Source organism: Mya arenaria, chromosome 8, assembly GCF_026914265.1.
Source record: "Mya arenaria isolate MELC-2E11 chromosome 8, ASM2691426v1".
Taxonomy (NCBI): domain Eukaryota; kingdom Metazoa; phylum Mollusca; class Bivalvia; order Myida; family Myidae; genus Mya; species Mya arenaria.
In genome coordinates, this window is record NC_069129.1 from 67,553,760 (window position 1) to 67,566,304 (window position 12,545).

Here is a 12,545-nt window from a genome sequence, read left to right on the forward strand (position 1 = left end):
ATAGTTTTATTTTGTTTATATATTGAACACTGGTCTTTAACTTTAATCGACTGGTCGGAAATGTGTTGTTTTTTTAAATTCATGTCGAGCTGTTGAGAGCAACATTGTGCCTGTTACGAGCTTTTACAAATTAAACATTTTAGAGCAAACACATATCCATTTGATCTTAATAAGGGGGTTCTTGTATCACAAGATTGAAATGAAATATCAACCATTTAACAGATCCTCTCTTCAAACCGAAAAAAATGAAAATGTAAAACGTCTGCCAACGAGATACTAACCACTATATGACTTTAATGACATTTTTTAAGGTTAAGCATTTTGGTCAACTGATACTGTCGAAAATCAACGCTTTAGAAACAGATCTACCGCTAATGGCTGAATGAAATACTGCTCAGAAAAAATAAACATTACCTTGTTTACAACTTCTGTCAAAAAGGACCTAGCCTAAATACATTTTCAATCACCGAAAATAGTTGAACAACAAACCCCTTTTGAGGCGATATTCAGTAAAATCGTTTTAGTATTGCTATGTGAGGTTGAAAGTATCACATGATTTCATTTGAGTATTTTTGGAGAATTAAGCAATGCTTTCAGAATGGTTAAAACTGCAATTTTAGGTCAATTTGGTTGTATAAAGCATTCATCTGGAGCTTGATCATCAATCTGCATGTGGCAAGGTGGTAACACTTTGTTTTGAAATCTTTGGGTCTGCGGAACGAGTTTGAGGCAGTCTGCTTTTGTATTTAGTCTGACAGTCTGCTTAGCTCTCGCTTGAGAAACAAAAACACTTGACCACTAATAAAGAAATATTTACAATAAAGTTAGCACTTTCGATCGTTGTTGTTTTACACGGTTGAACGGCGGAATGTTCAGGACTTTAATTGGTGCGGAGCATACAATAATCACTCCGTCATCGCCCACGATAGACACAACTAATACGCTTTCTATATACTGTTCGCTTTGATCACTTCAAATTCATTACCAGGGTTATGATTATCATTCAGTTAAAATCGTGAAAACGAGCTTAAAAATGAAATGTGGCATATGTCTTATTCGTTTGATTGTCAGATCTTAAACTGTTTATATATTTCGTATTGAAAACAGGTAACCAAAGGCCTACCATAATCACTAGTATTTGATACAAATGAAAACGAATCCAGAGTGACTGAAGCGGTACTGGATGTGTTTGAAATATATTGCGTAATTTGTTAATAAAGTTAAAATAGACAAGGTTACTAACCTTTAAAATAATGATTAATTATTTTCATAAATCGTCTTCACGAAAAAGGGCATACAATAAAGGTTATACAAAAACCTTTTAACAACATGTTTAGTTAACTTGGTTCCTTTAATTTAGCTCGAGTGAAACTCAGTCTGATAAAATCAATAGTTTGTTTCCATGGTAAAAACAAGTTTACCTGAGAAAGACCCCTGGAAGGGATCAAACCCACAACCTCCTTGGTGAAATGGTTAATTATACCACCAATGAAAGCATTTTTTTTTCAAAAATATAACGTAAATATTACGACAATGTTCAAATGCTAGTGTTTAACATTTTAGATGTTTTCATGTCAACTCAGTGGATGCAAGTGCGTAGTATGATCTTTTTTCACCGACGTCCAGAAGAAATTCACGAAATCGAATCTAGAATTGTTCAACATATATTGCCCATCTTGAACAAGAAAGAAAGGACATGCTGTCAATGGCTGTATTTAAAATACATTGTCCCTAAGGAACAAATGGGGAAATGTATAAGTTGCTTGTTTTGTATAATCTAATCTAAATCTTATCCAAATGGTATGATTGATCTATGTTCAGAAGTACCTAGCACGCAAGATGTTCGTTAATAACGTTTTCACCACGTCTTGCAGTTTGAAACTAGATCCAGTGTTGCTGTTGAGTATGATGAGTAAAATTACTTTGCTTCGTATAAACACGCAATTCACACTCTAATATTGCTTGCATCTTATTAACAAATATCAATAATACACTAAAAACTATTAGAACAAGCCAAATAGCCAAATTGGACAAATATCTTATTTAAAGGCACATGATTATGGCCTATCAGACATTTAACGACAGTCACAGAATGTACACCACAAAACTGACAAACGGCATATGGTTCAACGTTTTAAACATACTTTTCGATGAAATATTGAGATTTATCAGTGAAATAATACTATTGAAAATATAAATTTGATATTTTCACTGCAAACTTACGAGTGAAATTATTAACTTTAAGAACTACTTTAACATTGAAGGGTTGTTACTTATCCTTGATAAAAAATAAACTCAATGACTTTTGAACCAGTTAGTGTTGCCAAAAATATAAATTTTGACATTGGGCTCACTAATTGTAAAGGAATAATATAAGCTTGTTGTACCCATCATTTAATTGAAACGTTAATCGATATAAAATAACATATAACACAAATGTTACATATGATAAACAAACTTCTGGCACTGAACGACCAGATACAAATATCAGATGCACACGAATGATTTCAGACAAAGTGCCAACGCCATATTGGTAAAATTCAGTAATACAAAGATACAAGAGGCACGTGATCTTAACAAGTCATGCCATTACTGATCAATTCTATACATATGAAACATTTTACACGTACTATGTTTTCGGTAAGGAATAGCATTTTTGAACGAAACATCATTCAATATTTTGTCGAGAAAAGAAAAATGTTTATGGTATAAGACCAATGAATAAACGTTTTGTAATATAATATTGTGTTTGTTCATAACGAAACGGTCATCTGATTTCATTGAAATAAGGCCATAATATATATTTTTTGAAATGTTAAATCTCTTCACAAGTACTAGTCAACAGATGATACAATTGCTTTTTTTAAAAAACAAAACAAATCTTCATACAATTGATATCGTTGTGCACAACGCATTGAATTCTACTTACTGATGTACCACATCGCTTTAGACATATTTATCTTTCGCGGGTTTTGCGTATTTTTCAATTTTAAAGTTTACCGCAGAATGTCTATTTTAGAATAATAAAACTTTTTTGGGTTACCAGTGATGAGTTGAACATGTTTATTGTTTTGTTTGCTAGTCGTTTGGCCTTATCCTACTTTAAATTGGCAGGTTGGAACAAGGTGGTGCAAAATCCTCACCGCCATAGGAGTGCTCGATTGAATAGCAAATACATGTCAACATTTAGTTAAGGCAGCCATTTGTATGCTCATTTCATACCTGTTTCTCCACTAAAATGATTTCGAACTATACATATATACATCACCACTTAAATGTGCCTCTCATTGACCTATATTCAACAACATTATTCATGTATATTGTAAAGAGCAACAGAACAGAGGTCCCCAGTTTGTGCTTCCCAGCAATCTTATTAATACATCGACAAGCAAACGTGATCTCTATTGCCGAAATGCCTGTGAAGGACATCCACTAGCATTGATTAAGCGGCATTAGCGGCATGCATTTAATTTGTCTGGAACCATTACTGCGAATGCATTTCATTTCAATTTATGATGAGATCACTAATACCCATGTCAAACCCTTCCTGATAAGAGTATTGATTAATGTCGCTTGTTTATGACGCTATAATAATTGCATACATTCTACATACCTACCATCAGTCACGGACTCGGCGTTCACTGGCTGGAACACCGGATAATTGTGTAGGTGGTCTGTCTGCTTATGATTATGAGTCAGATTGATGTTATGACGACATTGAAAGGTTACCAGCAGGATACAGCTTCAATGTAATTGATCATATATTATCCTCAGTTTCCCAAACTTGTATCAAGTTGTTTAATTTTAAAATACATGCAGTCATGATATTCCAGTTTGATTTAAAAAATGAGCATTCAACACATCAAGGGACATTAATAAGAAACTATATTTCGTTACTTTATTCAAGTTTAGAGCAAATAGTATGAACTTCGGATGACTTTTGAACGACCTTATTTCCAATGATGTCCTCCTTACGTATACTCAATCTTAAATTGGAATACATTACAAAAAAACATGAATACAAGGAAGACATAACTAATTGTAACCAATACATGCAGTGAAATAATAATTAATTAAAGTTTACCGCATATTTTTGCTATATTTCATTATAAATAGGAACTATATTCAATGACACAATAAGCATACTATGATTCTTTTGAGATATCCAGAAAAGGGTTCTACATCATTTTTAATTGAAAAATATCTAAGATATTTTTTAATATCTGGCAATCTGTTCAAGTCTTTAATTGTACCAGAGGAGAACAAAATGTATATTTTCCACAACAGGCTTGAACCGAGTTTAAGATTAAGTTTGTAAAGTATGTAGATTCGACATTGTACAATATACGTGAACATTTTTGCATACACATAACGTACCTATACATGCAGTTGACGGTGTTTGTTTAAAGAACATGGTTGGCGATACCATGGCCATTAACACACCCTTGGTTTTAATCATTTAATGAACAATACAGGGACAGGCCAGTAGCCTAAAATTAATGATGACACTGTTTAAAGGCATGAATCATTTGTAATATTAAAATCTCGTTTCAACACACATTGTCGTTAAAGGTTGTCTTTTAGCCCCTTATTGTACTTGGGTACCCTCTCGTTTCAAAACTCTTAACTCAGCTTATTATATAAGTTGTCGTTTTTAAGATGTTTCCATGAGATGTTACAAATTGAGAACGAATGAGTATGGTCACAGGGGAAGAGCTAGATTGAAATGGCAATGCAATGTGTATACCTTTTCCTAAAATCCTAAGCCAGAAGTCGTATTGAAATGAAAAGAAGCATTACCCTTTTTAAATGTTCAAGTATTCGCCCATTCTTCCAACAAGAGTTCTCGTCTCCTTAAATTGATTAAGGGCCCCGCCGGCAACGATTTGGACCGTAAATATGTTCCTACGGTGATATCTGCATCAAATGTGTGCTTCAAAAGACATTAAGAAATAAATTACATTATCTTAATGTTTGCTATCTTGTCCAGCTCTAGTCATTATGAATGTCAATGTTAAACTCTCTTTACTAAAATTCAATATAAAAGAGAATTGAATTAAATGTGTGCTCTAAAAGATATTAAGAAATAAATAACAGTATCGTAATGCTCGCAATATTGTCCTTTTCCCTCCACTATAAACACCAATGTTAAACTCTTTGAACTAAAATGTCATTATTAACTAGACCATCACCTCGGAAATATTTAGGACTTTATCAGCAAAGCTATTTCACGTTGTAAGTGTACAAAGTATTGTTATAAGAGTTATTTGTTTTCGCATTTGATAAATATTTCTTTTCTAAAACATTCAGTTCCTTTATAAGAAAAAGAGGTTATGTCAAGCGATAAATACGAATACATGTACATGGGTTGTTCTTGCTTGACCGCGAATTCAACAATATTATGTAGCCAAGGATAAAGCATCCGTCCATTGTCGATGTCCGGAACCCTCATAATTTGATAATCCATAATCACAATAACGTAGGATTATATTAGCCTGTCCAAAACAAAGCAGGAATGCACAGCCGTGAGGAATGAATTGCTTCACGTTTACCATCTCATAGTACAATGGAAACTAAAGGGACAAGCCAAGTAGTCAAACACTCAAATAAAACATGTCTAGGCTAAGGTTTAAGACCATGCCTACACTGATCTTATGAAGATTGTTAATAGTAGCAAATAATACCTACTTATTGAATGGGGTGAAACAATCCTTCAATTACGCAGGATATGGGTCGTATATTATGACATGATTTTATGTCAAAATTATCGTTATCTGTAATTGACTCACAATTTATATAAACAACAAAATTAATATCAGTAAAAAATATGTACAATCAACACCTGCTCATACAATAAAGCAATAAAAACTACAATAAATGGGATAAACAATGGTTATCGGGCACACCAAACCAGCATTTATCAATACGTGAAAAGTTCTATATGTAAACGTCCCTTAGCTGCCGTGTATTCATGTATTGTTTTTTTTCACCAGACAAAACAAACAAACAAACAAACGGAGAACAAGAACATACTCATTAAACATATGTTTTGTTTATATGGGCATATAATTTATAATTTCCTCGCGTATACTTAATTGCAAAAGGTATTAACATTATGAGAAAGATATACAATATTTGTGCTGGCAGAAATACTGCACTTAACATTGCAGCTCAAAAACTTAGGTACGAAAATGAATAATTAGTATGCAATGTTTTACAACAAACGTACATAGTATTGAAATTTTCGTCTACTTCAGACTGTATTTTTCTAAATCAAAACTCAAAGATTATTAGGTATGTCTACCTAGTAGATGTCATTCCTTATGCGTGATTGGCTATTCGATGTTATCACGTGATATAACCATGTTAGGTATGTAGCTTTAATATTCAAACTGCTTAGGGTAAGCCTTCGTAGCACAGTGGATACAACACTGGACTGCAATTTTGGCAACACCGGTTCGAACCCGGTCTCCGACTCGATTTTGTTTTACATTTTAGTATGTTTTTTTTACAATAAGGGTATCAAAGAGTAAAACATTTTATTAAATAAATGTCCTAAGATTCGTTACAGAAAAAAACATTTTTGGTGCAAATCTGGTGTACAGTCTCTTTAATTCTATGAAGGCAGAAGGGTACACATTCTGTTTTCACTGAGGACAGGTGGACGGTACCAAAAAATGATCGGAACATCACCCATTTCTCTTTAATTCAACCCTACTGATACCGGTTCTCATATCTGAGAGAACCCTTCCTCGTATTGTAATGGCCGTTGTATGTCTTCTCATATTGCCGTTTTTGATTTTATTCAAGCTAACGAGGAAACTTAAACACAACCAAATGTCGCATGTTTTTACAAGTAAACCGAGGTTTGATGTGAAAGAATGTTGAAATGAGGATACTGAGAAATCAGGGAGGGAAGTTTTTATACGGAGATTAAAATGAGTTTTGCATTTACTACATCTTGTATGTCTTCTCCAATGCAATTATCAGAGGAATACAGACACTCTTATTTAAATAAATTCGAAAAAAAGCGATCGTTCAGACAACCAATGATAACAAGAGAATGTAAATATCTGTCTCGGATTAAATGGGAGTGTTCAATATGGTCAACGCCCGGTGCTCAACTACGAGTACCAATTAAAACATTTGGACAGTTGAAACTAAAGTAAATTGTCGTGAATATGTAATTTACGAGGTATCTCGTTAGTTTTTATTCATAATAATAGAAAAGATTGCACCTTTTGGTATTGAATTTGTTTGATTTATTGTCTATAAATAGCATTTTAAAGAAGAAACGTTAATGAGATTTGTTTTGAATATTGTCACATAAATATTCAATTGTGCGCCGAGTAGATGTCAATACGATAGGATAGCTGATCTATTACTATATTCGGGCTCCTGGCGTAAGCTACAATTGCTTCCAGAAAACGACAACCTTAACTGTCAATCATAGTTAATTCGCACATGCACAGAGCGATTTTCGAAATATAGACGGCTTAATCAAATTATATAGATCTCCAAAATACTCTTTACGAAAATAAATGTTTATATTCACCATCAACTCTATATGATATGGACCTTCAGTAAATAGGGTAGATCCTTGATTGTCTTTGGCCCACACATATTTACGAACAACGAATATAAAATGCATACCGAGTTATGCTTTGCTGTTATTAAGACCTAAATCCAAATAGACAACATCAATAAAATGTCAAAAATTCGCTAATTTGAAGGTTGCTTCATATTTTATGTTTTCAGATTTCGAAACAGGTGCAATGTTTATAAAATTTTCATTTCCGTTGATTTCAATACAACATTTAGAAATTCGAGATAAACAAGTGCTGAGCATAACTGAAGGATATCATATAGATTGTACATGCACAATACACAACTTTGTACAATTAATGTCCTTACACTAGACTGTTAGCAAAATCGAAATATGTACTTGTGCTAATATGGTGAAAAATGAATGATATAGGAAGTGGTAAAAATGAATGATATAGGAAGTGGTAATAGACATTAGAAGTAGACATCATGAAGTAATCGAGAAGGGATTATCCTCCAGTTCATTCATTATGCTTTATGACATTCTAACATACAATTCATTTCGTATGTTGCATTTTAGAATTGCATTTTTGCTGTTTGTCACTTGTGTTATTGAGTAATATGCTGTTATTAAGTTGTTGTACTTGCTGACGTGACTCGAGTTCTTATTGAAATATGCAAACATTCAATTTACACTTCAGTTCTAAGGCTGTAAACATGCAAACTATAATTCAGATATTTAATTTGCTAGCTTTCAAATATTCTTTCCTTTATTTGAATTTGCTTTCTAAAATTAATTCGATACACATTTTATTCTTACAGTATTTCAATATTTATTTTACAAAAATCATGGTAATTTGAGTCGTATGCTGACATTGTGTATTATGTATTCGAAACAGCAGTTTGCATAGCACACTAAGAGTTTGGAAGTATAATTCAGAATTAATTAGAATTGTGCGCTAGAATTAGCCATTTTTAATCAACGGGGGATGACTGGTAAAAATGTAAAAAATAATAACCGCTCCCTGAACCGGTATTGACAAATCTGATACTACGCAAACTAATCCGATCATGTGGAGAACAACAAACAACAACAAATTAACAAGTATACATGACAAAGAAATAGGAAGACCTTGACTCTTTCCATCAATGAAGTATGGAGAAGTATCAAATCGCCAACATTGATTGTATTGTAAACGGGTACAATGATCATTTTAGCAAGGCTGTCGTTTTTCCTAAAGCCAGTAAAGGTTGTATGTATTTTCGGATAATTATTAATCCGGACATTCGGTGGTCTAAGTATTCTAGTCAGTTGTGTCTGTGGTAGTAGCACATGCAATGTAATCTGATGATTCCACTTGTGAAAATATTGGTGCATTATTTATGTGCAGCATTGCAGGGGTAGGGTTTTTTCCTCATAATTGGGAAGGGGACAAGGCCCCACTTCGTTTTGGAGAAAAGTATCGCAAGTTTATTTATATATTGTAAAAAAGCACAGCAGGGAAAAAAATATCCTGGGGTTAGATCAAATTTCATTTTTTCACATGAGAGTTACTGTACCTTTGATGGCAGAATATGAGACACAAGAACTGATTAATCGCAATTGTCTTTTATATATGCTACCTTTAGCTATTAACCCATCACGGTCATGTTTGTTTATCATGGCCTATAATCAAAGACTACTGTTCTTAAACATAAGAAGAGTTGGTGATTGTTATTGATTGTTACCAGCGTGACCTACACTAGATAAATATGAGCAAGATTTATGATTTATATGACCAAATTAAGTCAATATTCTATTGTAAAAAGGACAGCAACAGTCTTTAACAAGTATAGTTATGACATTTTCATTAAAATGCACTGCTCCTCCAAATATTGGAGCGGCAGTTTCCGCCCCAACTTGACACCGTTGTTCTGTATAGTATTATTATTGTAGTACACTTGTCCACAATCCAAAATTTGACGAATGTTGTGTGCAAGGCCCATCTCCAGAGGTCAAGGATCAAATGGACTGGTGAAATGGCAAAAAAATGTACAAACATTTTTTAGTCAAATAACTTTAAATTCATGTTAATATTTTTCATTTTTTAACTTTTGACTGCCACTGGTAACCATAACTTGACAGAGCTACATATAAGGTTTTTCAGGAATTGGGTATTACCCAATGCCTTTTCAATGCATTGGGTATTTCTAATTTTTAATAGGGTTTTTGTTAAATGTGAATTTGGTTTTCTGTATGGTTTGAATATATTTTTCAACTGATAAATCAGGTTTTCAGAATTTCATTTGCTTTTTGTTACCATATGATTTTGAAAATATTGCTTTGTTGCCAAAATTAATTAGTATAATAGTTCTTGTCTGTGCTCCAACTTCCGCATGCATGGACAAAAATTAAATAATTTGTTTTACATACATCACACTCTCTCATAGTGAACATTGAAAATAAATTATTTAAAAGTGCATGAGGAAGTTGCAGAAAGGACAATATCTTTTACATCATTAAACATTCACCTATAAATATTGCCTTGACCTACAAAGTGGGATCTTGCGTGCAACATGTCATTTCAACAAGCTATACATTTGTTTTAAGTTAGTGTTCTCGCTAGAATGTAGTTGAATAATTGCTTATCATGAGCAAAATGTATTATGAACATTTTTATTTGTATTTTCAGTGTTGAGGAACAGCTATCATGCATCAAAGATCTCTGCAGACAGAAGATACTGCATGTGATTCAGAGTTTAGAGAATGACCGCACTCTCAACATTACTATAGAGCTACAAGAGGTATTCAGATATTTTTTTACAGTTATCCAGCTTAACTTGTATAAGAAGCTGTATAGTATTTGTTCAAGATGCTCTTCAGATCCTAGAACAGTTACCAACAGAGAATGAAATTTCGGAAATAGAAGTCTGTAGAAGACAAGGTAGAAAATATCATATCCCTGGTGAAACTCTGCAGTATCTAAAGTAAAACTGCGGTCGCTCGAACAAGCGGTTGTTCGAGAACCGGCGTTCCCTCGAGGTTGGAGCTTGGTCCAGAACTTTTTTCCTTCTATTTTCATATAAAATATACCTACGCTGCATTGAAACCTAATTATGTCGAGGAGTCGAACAATATACTTGGTCCCAAGTACACAAATCATGAATAAAACCTTATGTCTCCCTCGAGGTCATAATTTCATACTTTTTTCCCGAACGCGTGATCCACAATATAAAAACAATTGCTAGCTATTAATATTTTCACAAGCTGTAAAAATTGCAATGACAGTTAAAAGGCAATTTGATAAGGTGTGAAAAACCGTTTAACACTGTTAACGCATGACCGATAATAGTTGATATGGGCATTTTAGAAGATAATTATGAGAAGTTGATGACGAGAAGTTAATTGTGAGAAATGTTAATGAGTATAAAAATATGAATAAACACTACCATATTTGCCTGGTTACACAGCGATACTAGTCCAAAAAAACAAAAACAAAACAACAACAACAGTTGGACACTTATATATACATGTATTACACACTTTTCACACACTCTTATTTTATTTTTATTTTTTTTTATTGAATATCGCTGTTGTATTATAAACAAGAAAAAAAAGAATTCACTCAAAGGAGACAGAAAAAAAGAAAAAGGAAAAAGAAAAAAAAAATCCAGGCAAACGCACTGAGGCATAGTCCTCAGTGCAAACCAGCATATACCGCCCCCATCTCTCATAAAATTTCTCACTAGCTAGTTGTTATAATGCCAAGGATACGTTGTATATATAAACACTTACTATTGTAAAGAATTTTAAAATTTAGACATCTTTTTTAAAATGTAGGCTGAGCCTAAAATGTTTGTATATGATGTATTTGAAGTGTTTGATTTTAATGCGTATGCGATAGATACTTAAGATATTATTTAAATATTGAATTTTTAACCAGAGATTTATACATACTGTGTAGGAATATTAATATATATACAGTCCAAAGCACCCACGCTACGATTAAAGACGAGATGTTTTAAATGTTATTAAATCTGTAGAAATACTGTAAAACGTAGCGTGCTCGCAGAATGGGTATAACCCGATGGCGAGGGTAAATAAGCTCACCCCCCCACCATATCGATCCAACATCGGAATCTCTGAAAAGAATTTCTTTTTGTCACTTTGTTTTGCAATACGGCAATTTTGTAAAAATAAAAAATTCTATTTATTCATTTATTGATATTTCTTTTACATTTTATATTTATTATACATAAAGAATACGTAAGCCTTTGAACATATGAGCGATTTCCACATTGCAACACATAATCGATGTCTCAGTAAACAGACGACTCCGAACTTAAAATACACTGAAAGATATTTCATAACAGACTGGAGAATGGAAAATCGGGTCGTTCGAAATATCGGTTCCTTCGAGGTTTAGGCTCGGTCCCCGGCGACCTCGAGCGATCGCAGTTTTACTGCAATTGAATGCGGACTGAAAGTTAAGGAAATTTCAGAATTACTTAATGTGAGTAAGAGAACAGTTGAGAGAAGAATGGAAGAGTACAACCTGTCAATCCGACAGACTTATAGCAATTTGTCTGACAATGATTTAAGGTAAGAGGTTGAAGAGCTCTGTTCCAGTTTTCCTAGTGTTGGGTACAAAACTACTCAGAGTCTCCTTCTTTCACAAGTATTGAAGGTACAGGAGTTAAAAGTAAGGCAGGCTGTAAGAGAGTGTGATCCTTGTGGGGTTTCGCAAAGTTTTCCTGACTTCATGTAAAATACAGAGAAGAACTTACTCTGTTAGTGGTCCTCAAGCCCTTTGGCATATTGATGGAAACCACAAGTTAATAAGGTTTGTTTTATTCACATACAATGTATTTCACCAATCACCATATTTCTTTTCAAGCCACAATCTTTTTCTTATGAAAGCAGAAACACACATTGTTTTTCAAAGCTAAAAAGATAAAATATGCTTTTTAAAGTTCACATGCTTGTTCTTGTAAATAAAAACCAGTTTTGTGCGTAAAGA